Source organism: Dicentrarchus labrax, unplaced genomic scaffold (genome assembly GCF_905237075.1).
Source record: "Dicentrarchus labrax unplaced genomic scaffold, dlabrax2021, whole genome shotgun sequence".
NCBI lineage: Eukaryota > Metazoa > Chordata > Actinopteri > Moronidae > Dicentrarchus > Dicentrarchus labrax.
In genome coordinates, this window is record NW_026136721.1 from 20404274 (window position 1) to 20420028 (window position 15755).

Below are 15755 nucleotides of genomic sequence, written 5' to 3' on the forward strand. Positions count from 1 at the left end.
ATATGCTGCAGGAGAGTACGAGCCAGTGCGGGTATGAGAGCTGAGGGCCTAGTAAGGGAGGCTTGGTGGAATGAGCCTGGTTTGAATAAGCAGCATGGCTACGGGGAGCTCTGGGATAGTCACCAAGTGTGCTGATTAAAGTTGTGATATTAAACAGTGCTGGCTGCTACCGCCTGCCAAGCCTCTCTCAGTGGCATTTCACATTGTTTAAAAGGCCCAATCGGACTCATCTCGCCACTTGCTACACAGCGTTGCTTACATCTTTTATTTTCCACCACGGCTGTCTCATATTCTCTCCTCACATCATTTGTTAGCAGGGTTGTAAGACTTACTCTAAATAGGTTTCCCCTGCATTTCCCAGTTTTTTTCTTTCTGATCTGGGTCACTGGGTTCACTCAGTTTTCAAATTGGCCGTAACTATGAACGCATGTGTGTGTTATTGTGAGCATCATATAGAAAACTCTGCTAAGGTAAAAACTTACGATTGTGTTTACCTTTTCTGTGAAAGCTGAACTTCTAATGAACACACAGGGCGCTCCTTCTCGGAAATTCTGCTCTGAACTCATTCAACCCCTGTTAAAAACGTCACTGCAAAACCCAATAAAACTCTGCCATTATAAATATACAATTCATAAATACTGGAAAGCATGCTCGCTTTTTGTGAAATATATGACCCAGGCTTTCTTAAAAGGTCAAACTTCAGACACTGTGGTCACTCCAGGTTGTTGCATTTCTTCAGCCACGATTTGAACCGATACCAAAGTTATGCACCAAATAGCGCTCAAAGAGCCAGCAAATGTTGTAGTTTGATCTCAAAAGTCTGGAATGAGACATAGAATGATTAGGGAGGGAGAGAGGAAGGGAGAAAGAAAAGGCAGCAAGAAAAGTGAGGGACTTTTAGGGGCAGCTGTGTTTTATTAACCCAGTCATAATGCCCCTAAAAATCCTTATTGCTCTTGCAATGGTCAACAAATCTCCTGTTACAACATGAAGAGGATCTCTGGGTGGCGTGTAGGGATTCACATCAACAACCTGTCGCACTGCAGGGCCATGTACATGTACACTGTATGTATTAAATGCATAGGTTACATTCAGTTTTAAAGAGTTTTGAACCTCAGTAAAAACCAACTTGCAGAAGTCACACGCTTATTGAATTGCAGAACACGTGAATGGAAGGATCCAGTTTCACGGGAGCTACTGAAATCGGACAGTAACAACATTAACTTCCGTCAAACGTTTCACAACACGTTTGCTGATGCAGATTAGCATAAGGTTGGAAACGATAACAACTCTATCTGGGAGCTGCACTGGCAGAATTAAAAGCATCTCTTTTACTAACAATACCAATGCTTTCCTTTGGCAGACCTGTGAATTACACCGTCATTATATTTCTGCCCATGTCTTCATAGTTTAAAATGCAGACGGTTGAGTCAACGCTCTATGTCCTTCGGTATTTTGACTTTGCAATTGAGTGTCAAGGGAAAGATTGAAAAACAGAGACAGTAAGGCTAGGTAGGCAGGTAGACCTAGACAAATTCAGAGAGCATTAAGATACACGGTACAGGCTGGTAGAAATACAGGCAGACAGACGGAGTATAAAGACAGGTAAACAATAAGACATCTTGACAAGACAGCAGCCGTACAGTGAGATATCGAAAATGGCAACCAAACGAGGCAGATAGAAAGAGAGGCATAAGGGCAAAGCAGGCCGTGGAGGACTCAAATCCAGGCCTGGGTGTGGTGAGGTGGGCTGTCGTGGCTGTAGAGCGGGTGGTGTGGAGTGGAGCGCTCGATGTTGGTGAGTGAGTCATCACAGGGAGGCTTTTCTGTTGAGTTTCCCTGTGGGACGGCCGCATACTGAAGGAAGGAAGGAAGGAAGAATCCTCTTCACGTTGAGGGGAAAGAGAGAGAGACAGGCAGACAAGGGGAGAGGGAGTGAGGGAAAGTGTGGACGATGACTCAGGGCCACGAACCACATGGTGATGCTGGAGGGAGGGGGGAATTACTCATCAGAGCATGTGGAATCTCATACGGCTATCACAGGACTGACAGTGTGCTTCCCCCCATGGCTGCTCAACCGCCATCTAGCCGCCATCACTCCCTTAGGCACCAGCTGAACACCAATCAGCCTTACTTTAACAAACTGAGAACAGAGTGATGGTGGGGACCAAGGTGAGCTGGGGGTCAAATTCACACGGGAAGGGTTTATTTTTAATTTTTTCATAAAAGCTGGGTCCAGTTTGGGCTCCTTGTGGTGTCACGAGGCACAAACTGTGAATAAATGAGTTTTTAAACTCAGTGCCGAGTCACACAACTTTTTCCCTCCTAGATAACTCCACTATCGGTCACCTGACTTTGTTTGCATATTGAAAACTCTGCATCATTATCTGACAAAGCCATTTGAATTTCAGAAGATCCTATAAGAGTCCTCCCTGATGAGCATGTTTCAGCTTCCTGTTCCAAGTGTCATTCTGAGTGTAATAGAATTGGAGAGCTTGAGTTTGGCTTGGCCAAGTGGAGTAGCTACTATAGTTTCTAGACGTGTGGGAGGGCCAAAAGAATGAGAGGTATGATCGGGTGTAAATATTGAGGTATTTTGAAACAGGAGCTTTACCTCAATCCCTATCTGCTTATATTTGAGTTTTAAATTACAGCAAGTCAGTGCAGGTCTGTCTGCGCTTGCTCCGAATTAGGAAATACTGTCAAAATATTTAATCAAAGGAACTTCTCTAAAGGGGAACTGAAAATGGCTCTATGAATATGTATCTACAGAACATGGTGAACAGAGGGTGACATTTCAAGTCCGGTAGCTTCTTTTCTTCTCTGTCGCTCAGCTTACAAAACAGCTCTTTCATGGCTGTGTAAATCCATCTTTACAATGATAAATGTGCCACTACAGTGAGCCTGTGGATGACAAAGTTGTACTGAGTGATGACAAGACAGAGAATAGAAACGGGTGAATTGGCTGCCGGCACGACATGCACCACAGCTTCTCTTTATCTACCTGAGACTCAGCAGCATGAACCTGCAGATGTCCCTGAATGCGAATGGTTTTGAATTAGGCACATAGCTCAATGGTGGTGGTGGGAAGGGGGGAGGGAGTCAGCAGAGAGTTTGTGTTACTCTGAAATCATTCACCCAGACTGTGTATGTGTCCCATACCTGTCACTAAGATTTCTGGTATAAGCAACTACTTTTAATATTTTCATATGCAGCAAAAAAAAAAAAAAAAATGGTGATGAGTACAGTGTGGTGGCATGACTCAACAGGTGAAAGGGGCACGCCCATATGACTAGTTTAGGCCCCCCCTTAACAGTTACACAGTCCCAGAGCTCTCTGTAACAGAGGTTGCCATTAGGGTGTGGGCTGACAGTGCTCCCACTCAACCACTCAAATCCAGAGCAAACACTGCAGACAAAAGGGAGAGGGCAAGAAAAACTGGAGCAGACCTTCCCTGTGTGGATCCCTCCAGCACCCCTCTTAAAAAATGAGAATGAACCCTCCTGACCTGCTTTTAGCCAATCAGCCTGTGAGAGTGGGCTTTGGTATGACTAGAGTAAACAGAGAGGAGGGTGATCAGCCATTACATATCTATGATGGCAATTTCCCTGTCTTTGTAATACCTAAAGCCAAACAAATGTGTTGCTGTTGTTGCTGTCCACTATCTTAACTACTGATCTTTGTAAGTTTAAGTTAGCCTACTTGTGATGTTAAATGTTTATTATGTGGAGATTTATGTATCACTAAATTAAAAGAAATTGCACCACAAAAACTAGTTCTCATGTAAAGATAATTTCTTACCACCCAATAATTGCCAGGTCTAACTATTAATTATCAATTAGCAGCTAACTGATTAATTGACATTGCTAATAGATGACTTGTTTTTCGATTGAATATGGTCCATACACTTGATATAATTCTGTTTAAACAGCATGTAAATTTGGAATTTTTCTCAAAAAAAGAACACAATGAGTTAAAAAATGTTGTGCCAACATTCGACTTGCACCGTGTATACACAACCTGTTGCGTGAAAGCAGCGTGTTTAGTGCTCTGTCTGTGTCTACACAGGATGCGTTCAGGCACAGTAGACAGAGATCACTGTAGTTACGCACTTAAAAAGGGAAGAGAATAGTCTTGAAGCATAAAAATATCCATTTAATGGGAATAAAATCAGAGATCTGTTCTGCACGTGCTCAAATGCCTCCTGTGTAGACATGCCATAAATGACCAAATACCTTAGCTAGGTTAGCATAATCTGATATTTCCCACTCATTTTAACCTGCATGACTATGGCTAGTTCCTGCAGTTAGTATAATATAATAGTATATAATATATCCAATATATCCCTAAAACTGTTATTTTGTGGAAGTTGTGCTAAAGTTTGTGAAGCTTTAGTGACTTTTCTGTTTACATGGTTAACTGATTTTCCAGCTGCTCCAGATGTTTCCTAGCAACCGCTTTTCACATCACTAAGTCTTTACTTGTTAAGACAACTCTTAATTTTTAATGATGCAACCCAGTTTAGCAAATGAGTAGCTTGAAACCAGCTAGTAGTTACAAAAAAATATGTGAAGACAAACTATTTGATGTAAGAGATCCATTTACGGATTCCAGCATCAATAAATAAACTCTGGAGGACATAATTTCCAGTAGATCCTTTTGAAAAGGTCTGGCAGCAGTATGCTGCAATTGTCAACAAATAACATAACAAGGCTGTGCTGTGCACCGCAGTGAGTCCTGGCTGTAGGTGGACTGAAAGGTCAAAATAAACACCAACACATGACTCCCAGGCTTCAGCTATAGGTGTAGAAGGCATAGCTCTATCACACATATATCAAAGTAAGAGCTTTAGACTCGAGGGTCAGCACTGTATACACACACACACACACATATATATATATATATATATATATATATAACACTCGTATGCACACAGCCAGATACATTAACGCTCGACTTCTCATTTACTGCGTTTGCTTTTTAGATGGAATGTCAAACTGGTGTTGAACTTTTCTGCACCAGCTTGCATTCAGTTCAGTTTGCAGCTGGGCCACATCTTCCATGGTTTGTCTTTGTGATCACGTTTGCATATACATAAGCATTTTCAGACATACTGTTTATTCATATATTGTGTAAAACTATTATAGCTATAGCATGAGGAGAAACGCAGCCCTCGCAGTCGAGAGGTTCTCCACTGCCTGAGCTTGAGCTTGTGTTCAGCCTAAATATTTTGAAAAGTCATTCCTCCTCTTTACTCCTCTATCCCTTGCCAACCACAGACAGGGGCACGTCAGTTTCCAGTTGTTTTCTGGCTATTTGGGGTCAACGATGCATGTTGGCAGACCTCATCTGCACTTTCTCTTTGCATTGCAAAATTTGTTGGAGGCTGAACTCGGCTCAGTGTCTGTGTGCCCCGGTGTTGAGTAACAATGAGCTCCGCGGGCGATTGGCAGATGCCTGTTTGATGCTGCAGATACAGTCATGCCATTGTGTGGAGTCAGCAAGTGAAATATGTGTGTTTACATGTGTATGTGTATAAAGGGTGAGGTAAAGCGAGTGTTTGTTTTGGCAGAATGATCATTTGCCAAAGAAGTGGTTCCACTGCCAAAATCCACCAAACAAACCTGCGGGAGTGAGTGCTTTATCAGTCCTACCTCTCCAGTAGTCATAATGGAAAGGTGGCCATTTTTCTCCCTACAGCCACCTCTTCACAACTCTTTTGTGAGCTAAAAGTGCTTGTGTTGAGCTGTGGTGGGCCTATTTCAGCGTGGTGCTTGTTTAAAAAAAAAAAAGAGAGAGACAGCAGTGGAGGTAAGCCGTTGTTTTCCCAAACTTCTATGAAGCATTTGTAGTTAACAAGGGGATGAAGTAAACATTTTCAGCTAATCAGAGAGATGACAGAGTCTCATGGTTGCTCTGATATTTTCTCTCTACTCGCTGTGGCTCACTTAAAGTCCCATTGTCTGGCCTGAGCCAACAACCTCCAGTCCAGAGGGCCTCTGTGCCAAGCCTGGCTCTGAGGATATTACAAAATAGGGAAAACCCATCTTCCCTAAAACCTTCTTCCATTACAGAAAAGAGGTTTTCCGCTTCTATCGAAGCTGTCAGTGGAAGTTATTCAAGCCACTTGGAAAACATCAATTGCTGCTTTTTTTGGTCTTCATGTTGGCAAAATCATCAGTCACAGGGACAGCATGATCCTTCCATAGTTGGTTTTTAGAAGAAAAGGAGATTGTGTGTGTGTGTGTGTGTGTGTGTGTGTGTGTGTGTGTGCATGAGTTTTTTTTACCCTTGATACTCATGCATGAATTGTTGATCTGCAGAGCACATGTGCAGCAGTCAGGTCTGTGTAATATCAGCATCTGTATTGCTTCTTCACTGTAACCTTTGCGACTCATGTGGACATGAATAAATTGCCTGTGTGTGTGTGAAGTATACCTTATAAAGTGTTGAATGAAGAGCTGTTTTAGGCTGGCACCAGAATGACGGGAACCACAATGTGACAGGCAGACCCGAGGCGACCCTAAGCCCAGCAATGTGCCTTCTTGGAACTTCCTTCTCATTCCTTGAACAGTGGCACAGAGCCTGTCTGACTCCAAAACCAACAGTTTTGGAAATATCTTTCACATCCGTGTCCCAAATGCGCTTTTATGACGCCTCCTGTGTTTTCTTATTATGCTTGGCTGTTCTTGTCTTGACTCATCTCCTCTGTATTCAGGATGGCTTATTTCAGGCAGTGTGGACGTGTGAATGTAATTAATATGCATGACATACAGTATGACTACATGCAGGATCAGTGGGTACATGTATTGTTTTATGTCAGATTGATGGTGACAAATTCCCCTTGTCACGTCATGTCACCACTTTTGTCGTCGACTACTCTCCTATAAATGTTTGTCTGTAGTATATCGTCATTCTTAACATGACATTTTGGGTACTTTCGTACTGAAAGTTATCAGCATCTGCAAAGCTCACTGATTAACACTGTTCAACTTCATTTGAACACTGGTGCCTTTAAGTGTGACTACAGCACTGTGACACTAATGTTTGTCTGTTCAGATTCGGATCACTTGCAACACAGTGTGATGTCTCATTCTCTCAGTATGCTCACGTCTGGTGACATTTTAAACTCTATGTGCTCTTAATTGTAAAATAGCCTCTGGCTTTATTAAGTAAGGGGAGGATTAAGATGTCTCAAGTAACATCAGCTGAGGAGATAAAGACTAAAATGCAACAAGCATAGAGTCTTTATCCTGCCAGCAGAGCCTTAGCAACAGCCATTTCATGAATCAATTTGTTATAAAGGTAAATGTACGTAGTGGAATAAACACCCACCATTTTCCCGAGGCCGCATGGGAGGATTGAGGTAGGGGGGAGTCAGAAGGTGATGGAGTTTGGAGGATAAACCCAGCTTAACTTTGTCAGTGCACCCGAAATCCCTTCATCATTCGCCATCCCGCCACCCCCCCTTTTCCCTCATCCATATTAACCTGCTCTAATACAGTGTGCACAGCTAACACTGCATCTAAAAAGCTATTAAAGAACCTGAGCCACTTCATTTCATTTGTTTTAAATGTCAAAAGCTTGAATAAGTAGCCTTTTATACAATAAACAGTCCCTACAGGAATAATTAACACAAATTCAACCATTCCTCATTTGTGTGAGTTTGCAGATTTGTCTGAAGAGCGCTTGCAGATTTGACCAGCAAGTGCATTTTCTCACATGAAATAATCCAATTCCACAAGCACAGGTCAAATTAAATTAAACCTCGAACTTAAGAAACTTAAATTTAAAAGCGTTAATGCCTGGAGGATTATCAGTCTCCTTAAGTTGGCTTCTCAAGTAGTGCTTACTTTCAGACTGTGCATCAACGTCAACAAACTCTACCAACTGAAATATGAGCACGCCATTTGTAACCTTATACCTAAAATTAACCATCAACTTCTTAATACCTGAAACTAACCCCTTGCTTAATGGAGCTTGTTGGGAGTGGCACTTGGCATGCAGGATGTTAAAGGGTGATCATATTTGATTTAATTTTGGTGCTGAATGTGCTTTACTTTGTATATATTCATCATTGCTGAAGTTGTCGAACTAGGAGAGAAAAGACAAAACAATTCTTCTGACACACGTCTGTTTTTTGAGATGGTGAGTCATTGAGGATGTCGCGTCAGTTGTTATATGGGATAAAACGGGGTACGGTCACGGCCAAAACTCATTTTCATCTGTTGAGTTGGGTCATTATTGGGCCGATACTGTATCCTGAAGTCTAATCTCAGCATACGTGTGTGAGGCACCAGCTGAAACTTAAGACCATTTATACCAGACTTAATGGAACACGTACATATGTATTTACAGTGTGTTCTTTCATTTCTGTTTTTAACCCTTTTGCCATTTTTAAATATCTCAATTTATTGTAAAATAAGTCAAAAAAAGGGTCATTAAATGTCTTACTGTGTCTCAGGAAAGTAGCCACAGATTAACTCATTTTTGGCTGCAAAATCACAAATAATCTGCAACATCTTGGTGGGACCGAATAAAGCATGTGCAGAAGGGAATCAGCAATTTGATGACTTATTTCATATCTCAGATAAGTGATAGAATTATTTCATGTGTTGTTTGCCTGCCTGCTGAGGTGTTACTGTCAGTCTGGGTGCATCCAACTCGTGGCTGTCAGCAATTAGCATATATAAAGATTTGTCGTGTAATTTTGGGCACATTCTTTGGTCTTTGTTTTTTTTATAGCAAAATAGGAGCAATTACATGAAGAGTAGCGCATTTCCACACATTTCCAGTGTTTACGCAAAGCCAGAGCAATGATCTAAGATCATAGCTGTCAGAATAAATAACAGATTGGTGCAAATGGATTTGTTGCTCAATAGAACAAGCTATTCAGTCCAATAATACCAAGCCAACAGAGACAGACCTGTGACTCCAGGGATTGTCTAGAATTGCATTTCAGAAATGATGATATAGTTAATTTAGACAGGTAGTGTACCAGGTCCCAAAAATTCTTACCAAAACAGCAACTCATTAAAGTTTTGGAAATGTGGGCCACTTTTACGGCACTTTTTTCCCTCTCAGTCCCTAGCTCATGTTGCAAGCAATTAGGAGGGCAAACATCAAATTTGGCTTCAAATCTAGAAGCCAGCAGTATTTTATACTGACTATGTTACATTACAAGGACTTATTTGGGTATTTGGCAAGGCACTGTAACACTGCTGCAGATACTAATATCTTTAGTGTCATTTTGGGAGTCATTTCAACATCAACCTGATCCACTCTTGCTTGTCAAAGCCAGTAGGGGCTGTATGCAAAACTCTGATTGGGCTCAACCAAACCTTACTCTCTTAAGCTGGTAACCACCACGTTAACTGTCCCGTGCTTTGTGTGATCTGCCTGGCTCAGGCTCAGAGGGATGTGTTGTTTTGCAGGCATCAAGATAATTAAGTGGTCACAGTCTAGCTTTCCTGGAAGTTAGTGAGATTCTTTTCTATTCTCACATCTTTTTTTTTTTTTTTCCCTTACTGGCAACTATCACACAGACAGCTTTGGAGCGGCTGTAAATAAGAAGACGTGCATACTTAATGAGCAAGAGTAAAAATGACTTCATTCTTTTTTTTGTTTGTTTTTTAGCGATGTAGCTCATCTTACTGAACTGAATGTCAAGGCAGTGTTTAATTAAATTAACAGTAACATTTGTTATTGTGTCAGCCAGATCGCATCGGTTTAATGTCATACTTTCTATCTTAAGTCCAAAACATCTGCAACCAAACGTAGAGATTTCACCTTCTGAACTCACTTGTCAAACAGATTAACATCTGCACACAACTTGCCAAAAGGTTATAATGAGTCCATATTAAATACTGACAGTCACTTATTGTCAGTGATGTGTGCAATGCCAAAAAAATAATAATACAAGAAGTAAGGAATAGTCTTCTACTCTAGATTTACAGCCACAGGGTCACCAGTGGAAGTGGAGCTGGAGCAGAGTGGTGCAGAGCTCTCCTCTCCTCCCTCCTGGCCTCCTTTGCCTCCCCTGCTCGCACCTTTTTTCTTTTTTTTTTTTCTTTTTGCTCTCCGTTACTGTATATGGGTCATACTGCAATTGTGTGTACAACGCTGGTAAATATGTTCTCTTTTCCAGTGAGCATATGGAAAGAAGTACTCAAACCTTCACCTTTAAGTACAAGGAGCAAAACAGTGCAACAATGCTGCATTTAAAGTGAAGGTCATATGTTTAAACTTACCATAACTCCCGTAAATGTACGAGTGTTACATCAAAATGTATGTGTGTCAAAAAGGCACTCACTGATTGATATATTAACCCGTAGAATTTTTTTTTTTTATGTTTCAGAAACTAACAATAGTGTTGATGTTTGACTTCAAACTACTGACTTAAAGTGTCACTGAAAAGTTCATACAGTTTTGAAGTACTATGAACTGAGGAACTGTTCTCTTTTCACTCTTTTCACATCTGTTATCTGTGTGTGCGTGTGTGTGTGTGTGTGTGTGTGTCTGTGCATGAATAGCCTAAGCCCTAAGTAATTATTTACACTATAGAATGCAGTATGCTTTGTTTAAGGGTTTTGGCCATGTGGTGCGGTTCCTCCCTGAAGTATATGTTGCAATATAATTACTGCAACTTAACTCAGTTATAGTATATATAATTATTATATAAGAAAAGACGTAGTGGTTCTGGCAATATTGTAATCAACTAGAAAATAACTAAAGTTATTGCAACTGTGCCATAAAAAAACTGAATCACAGTGCTAGGTTGATATAGTCACCAGTGTGTGATATTCTTTTACTAAAAATAGACCATGAAAACAAGACAACTTTTCTATCTTTTACAAAACATTTTTTACCAGTCACAGAAAATCATACTCATAATCTTTGTGCATGTGTATAAGTGTTTGTTCCCATTAGTTTACCTGTGCGCCCCCAATGAGAAGTCACCGCAATCTCAGTCCAAGCAGGAAGGCAGGATGTTTTTGATGAAGCAGTGGGCTTAATTTAGGTCCAAGCATTCTCAGTATCTGTCACCTAACTCCCAGCGATGTCAACAGGCATTACAGGAGGCGTTTGTGTGTGTGCGTGCTCATGTTTATCCAGGCGGGCGGGTTATAAATTCAAGAAATGTACACCGACACTTTGCCACGCTAAAAAGACTAGAATACCTCCCAAATGTAAAGAGGTAGCCATCTTTCTTTCTGACTTGGTGAATAATAATAATAATAATAATAATAATAATAATAATTGCAGCTTTACAACAAACTATAGAGATATGATGTCTCTTTGATAGAATTTTATTATGAATTATTAATTCTGGCTATTAAAAAAATAATCCCATTAACCCTGCCAAACACCCCAAATCTTGATTTCTTTTTCCAAAGAAATTGGCTTAGTTATAGCTCCTGCTTGGCCATAAAATAACCAAACAGGCGTATGCACTGCCAGCAAACCAGCAAAAGCAAAAGCTGAATGCCAACAACCTCTGCCAAAGACTTCAGCTTGCACCCACTGTTCTCTTACTGGTACATGAAATCTTCTGCCTACTTCTTTGAATTACAGGATTTTTATGCCTGTATGAAAAAAATATTTTTATTCATAACACTGAGGATAGATGGATGGATGAGCATACACAGTTGTAAAACAGCGACAGTACATACAGTCTAACGTAATTAACATGAACCTACATTTTCAAGTCCTTGTTTCTAAGCCCGAGGTGTAATCCATGTTTGATGAGCACATGTGTAAATTGAAAGGAGCAATGAGGCTTTTTTTTTTGTTAAAAGGCCTGTAAGAGAGAATCTGGCGACGCTCTGACCTCGAGCTTGTCGTCATTTTAATGTTTAATGAACATGCTCTGACTCGTCAAGTGACTGCTGAAAGGAGAGGTGTGTGGTCGTCGTGCATCCGTAACGAGTGGAAAGAAAGGAAGACCACACAGCAGTACGGTCAGATCAGGTTGTCGGAGACCATATTTAAAATCTGGGTCAGAGTCCAAGCTGTAACCTCTCTCTCACTCACCATTGCTCTACACTCCCTCCTCTGCACCCCATGTCTCCGTCATCTCATCCCACTACAACTCTTTGTCTTTTCTCCTTGTCCACGCACTTTACAGCTTTATCTCTTCACCCACTTTACATATCCACGTCTTTAATTCTTTCACTCCTTCTACTTTCCTCTCTCCTCCTTGTCTTTCTTTCTCTCCATACGCCGTCTTCCTGTGTTGTGTTTTACAGACAGCATCTTCAGATTAAGATTATATTAGCTGGATTTCAAATAAACAAAATATGTCACTTTTAATTTGAATTGTTGAGAATACGGTGGTGGATTTTGAACTATTGCTCTTCTCCCATGAGGAATTAAGAAAATTGCAGGCTGGTGTAAGGAACAGCCATATGATTCATATGCAGGTCCAGTGGCAGCCAGACGAGTTTCGAGTGTTACAATAAGTCTATTCAATTCTACTTAATAACTTTGCTTGCGCAGCTATTGCTGCAGTACTTTCACAGGACTTAAAATTCAGGTACTTCTTTTATGTGGTAAACAAGTCAAAACAAAAAAATAAAATAAATTGGAAAGTGGGGTAATGAGCTTGAACACTTTGGGAATTAGGCATGATAGGATTGAAAATTGATGTTAGTTTCATCTCTGCATTTCTTCATTTCTATCTAAGCACACATATTGGAAGCATGGGGGGAAAAGTTAGCATCTGTTAAAAGAAAGAAAAAAACTTCCAGCAGTGGTTGTTGGTTTGTAAATAGCTCCAATAGCTGCTTTTTTCCCCCCTCAGTGTAAAACGTGGATACAATGTGTGCAGTTGCTGGAATGCATGGTGCTAGTAGTAAGAGACAGAGATTACAATGTTTAGCTTAACTCCTGGTAAAACATCACACAAGTTTATTTGCTAAAGTGCTGGAGTATTCATTTAAGCCATGAAAACCACTCAAGTCCTTCAGATAGTCTGCATAGGCTTTTGGGAAATGCAATGTATTGCTGTTTGGAAACCATTAAAGAGCAAGTGACAGAGTTTGATTTAAGATTTAAGAGGTGCCACACTGATGCTTACTCTTTAAGGCAGGCCTGGCAGGCCTGCAGCAACTGTTACAATGTTCTTGCTACCATTCATCATGGGAAAATGGCAAACACTGTGCAAATCAACTGGCATAAATGTCCATGCTTCTTTTCAGCTCGGTGGCTCAGAACCTATTGTGGAGCTAACATGGCTGCCAACAATAAGACATGATGACATTGTCCTGTTTTCACGCTGGAGGCCTCCCAGTAAGGAGTTCACTTCGATACCTCTTGTGACATGGAAACGGTCCTGCAGCCACCAGCGGAGCTGAGCTGAGCTGAGCTGCAGAGCTTTAGAGCCCTGCTGAGACCTGCCAGACCCACAGCTTTCCCTGCCAGGGGCCTCGGCTCGCAGTCAGAGTGAGTTACAACCCATGCCCCTGACACACACGCTAGTACAGACACACACATACAGATAGCTTAAACATGTACAGTGTGTTGGCATGCAGGAGCACACGTACAGTAGATGGGGCATATAGAGGAGAACTATAAACTGATACACACACAAAGAGAAACAAATACTGTCTGTAAAAATGCAGACAAATGCAAATATGTGCACACACAGGTAAGTGAATAGTGTGTGTAGCTCCACTGGACCAGTTAAGACATGGTGATGGCCATTGCATGCACAGTTACTTATGTCCCTAACCTTTTTATTCAAGTCACACACACACACACACACACACACACACACACACACACACACACACACACACATAGGGTATATGTAAACAAAACATGCTTGCACACATGCAGTAACGTGAGCATGTCCTCTTACAGGAGCTCTATCTATCTGTCAGGGTTAGTTTGAGGTCAAGGTCCGGCAGCTGCTGGATCAGCTGGATTGATCTGTCTGGGTAAACATGTAAAGTGAAAATGAGCATGGTTACAATTAAGGGATTAGCTGAAGGCATGTGTCTGTGTAAGGCCCAGCATCAGTATGGGACAGCACATATTCTGTGTAGAGGAGAGCAATGTACAGATATATCAGCTGCATCGGTGTGTCAGCATGTGCTTCTAAAATAGTCTTTTCTCATCATGGCTCAGATAGGATCAGCTGTCCTGTCAGTGCTCATGTTTCTTTTTCTTTTCCTTTTTTCAACGGCAAAAAGTACTTCTACATGTAAGCCAATGGATTGTCTGTTCTTAATGATGAGTGCATCTACTGTACTACAGTTACAAGGTTAGCCATGAGTTGAAAATATTTCATGGTGTCAAGCCCTTAAAAATGTATTTAATTTAAAAAAAGAATTAGTGACAGGGCATTTAGGGCTGTTTTTCTTTTCAGATTGTTTGTTCAACATTTTACTGTGGATCCTTATTCTTTATATTATTCTATTTTACATTTTGAGTAGTATTTCATAATTTTATTTTTATTGGTGTTGCTTTCCTTCTATCATTGGTGTTTTATTATCTACTATAATACCCATTATTGTCATAATCTTGTTGTCTGTTTTTTTGTGTCTTAGTCTCAAAGTAAATGTTTTACATCCTATGTTTTGTCAGTTGCTCGTAAAGCACTTGTTTGAAAGGTTCTATATAAATAAAGTTTGATTGATATAGGTGGCTACATTCATACAGTCAGTGTTTGCAGCTGACAACCGTATTTACTGAGGAAAATGAACTGTATTGTGCATACTGTATTACCGCAGGACACAATTTGTATGAGGAAATGACCACATGGACAAACGTCACCCAAAGGCACGGTCGCTGGGTCATTGAACATCATTAACAACGTGACTAAAATCATTGACTGGACCTCGTGCCAGGCGGTATTACCGAAATTTTGTATCATGATATTTTTTTAAGATTCTGGTGGTTTTACGGTATATCACGGTATTTTGGGCCTTTATATCGGTTTATGGTGGCTTATTCTACTGTTAGGAGTGTATAGAATATAAAAACATTTCAGTGTCATGTATATATTAAAGGAGTTTTCTTGTCCCCACAAAATAATATATGAAGGAATCAGATTGTAAACCTTTTTTATTGTGCAAACTGTAATGTGGTAAAAATAAAAATAAAAAAGATCTGCCAACAATACTGCTGCCTTTTATTTATTTTTTTAAGTTTTTATAAAAAACTATAACCTGACATAATACTCAAAGTATTTAATTATTCAAATATATTTCTCAAATGTTCTATTGCACAAGAAACAAATGAGTTAGAGCTGTTAAGCCATGCACTGGTATTCAAATCATACAGGAGATTAAAATGGTTATACTGATTCAACTGGTATTATCACCCAACTGGAGCTGGTCATTCAATGAACTGGAACTCTTCAATACCAATGTTTTTCAACCAATCCATCATTCGGGAGGTCATCGCTGCCTTTGTCGACTGGTGTGAGTTAAACCAGCTTCACATAAAAGCCAACAAGACCAAGGAGATGGTAGACTACAGCAGGAAAGCGGCCCAGAATACACCGGTGAACATCCAGGTTGAGACGGTGACTACTTACATATACCTGTGTGTTCACCTCAACAATAAACTGGAAGTCCTGTATAAGAAGGGCCAATGTAGTTTCATCTGCTGAGGAGACTGAGGTCCTTCAGTGTGTGCAGGACGCTGTTAAAATCTGAGGTCCTTCAGTGTGTGCAGGACGCTGTTAAAATCTTTCTACGACACTGTGGTGGCATCTGCCATCCTCTATGCAGTCTGTTGGGGAGCTG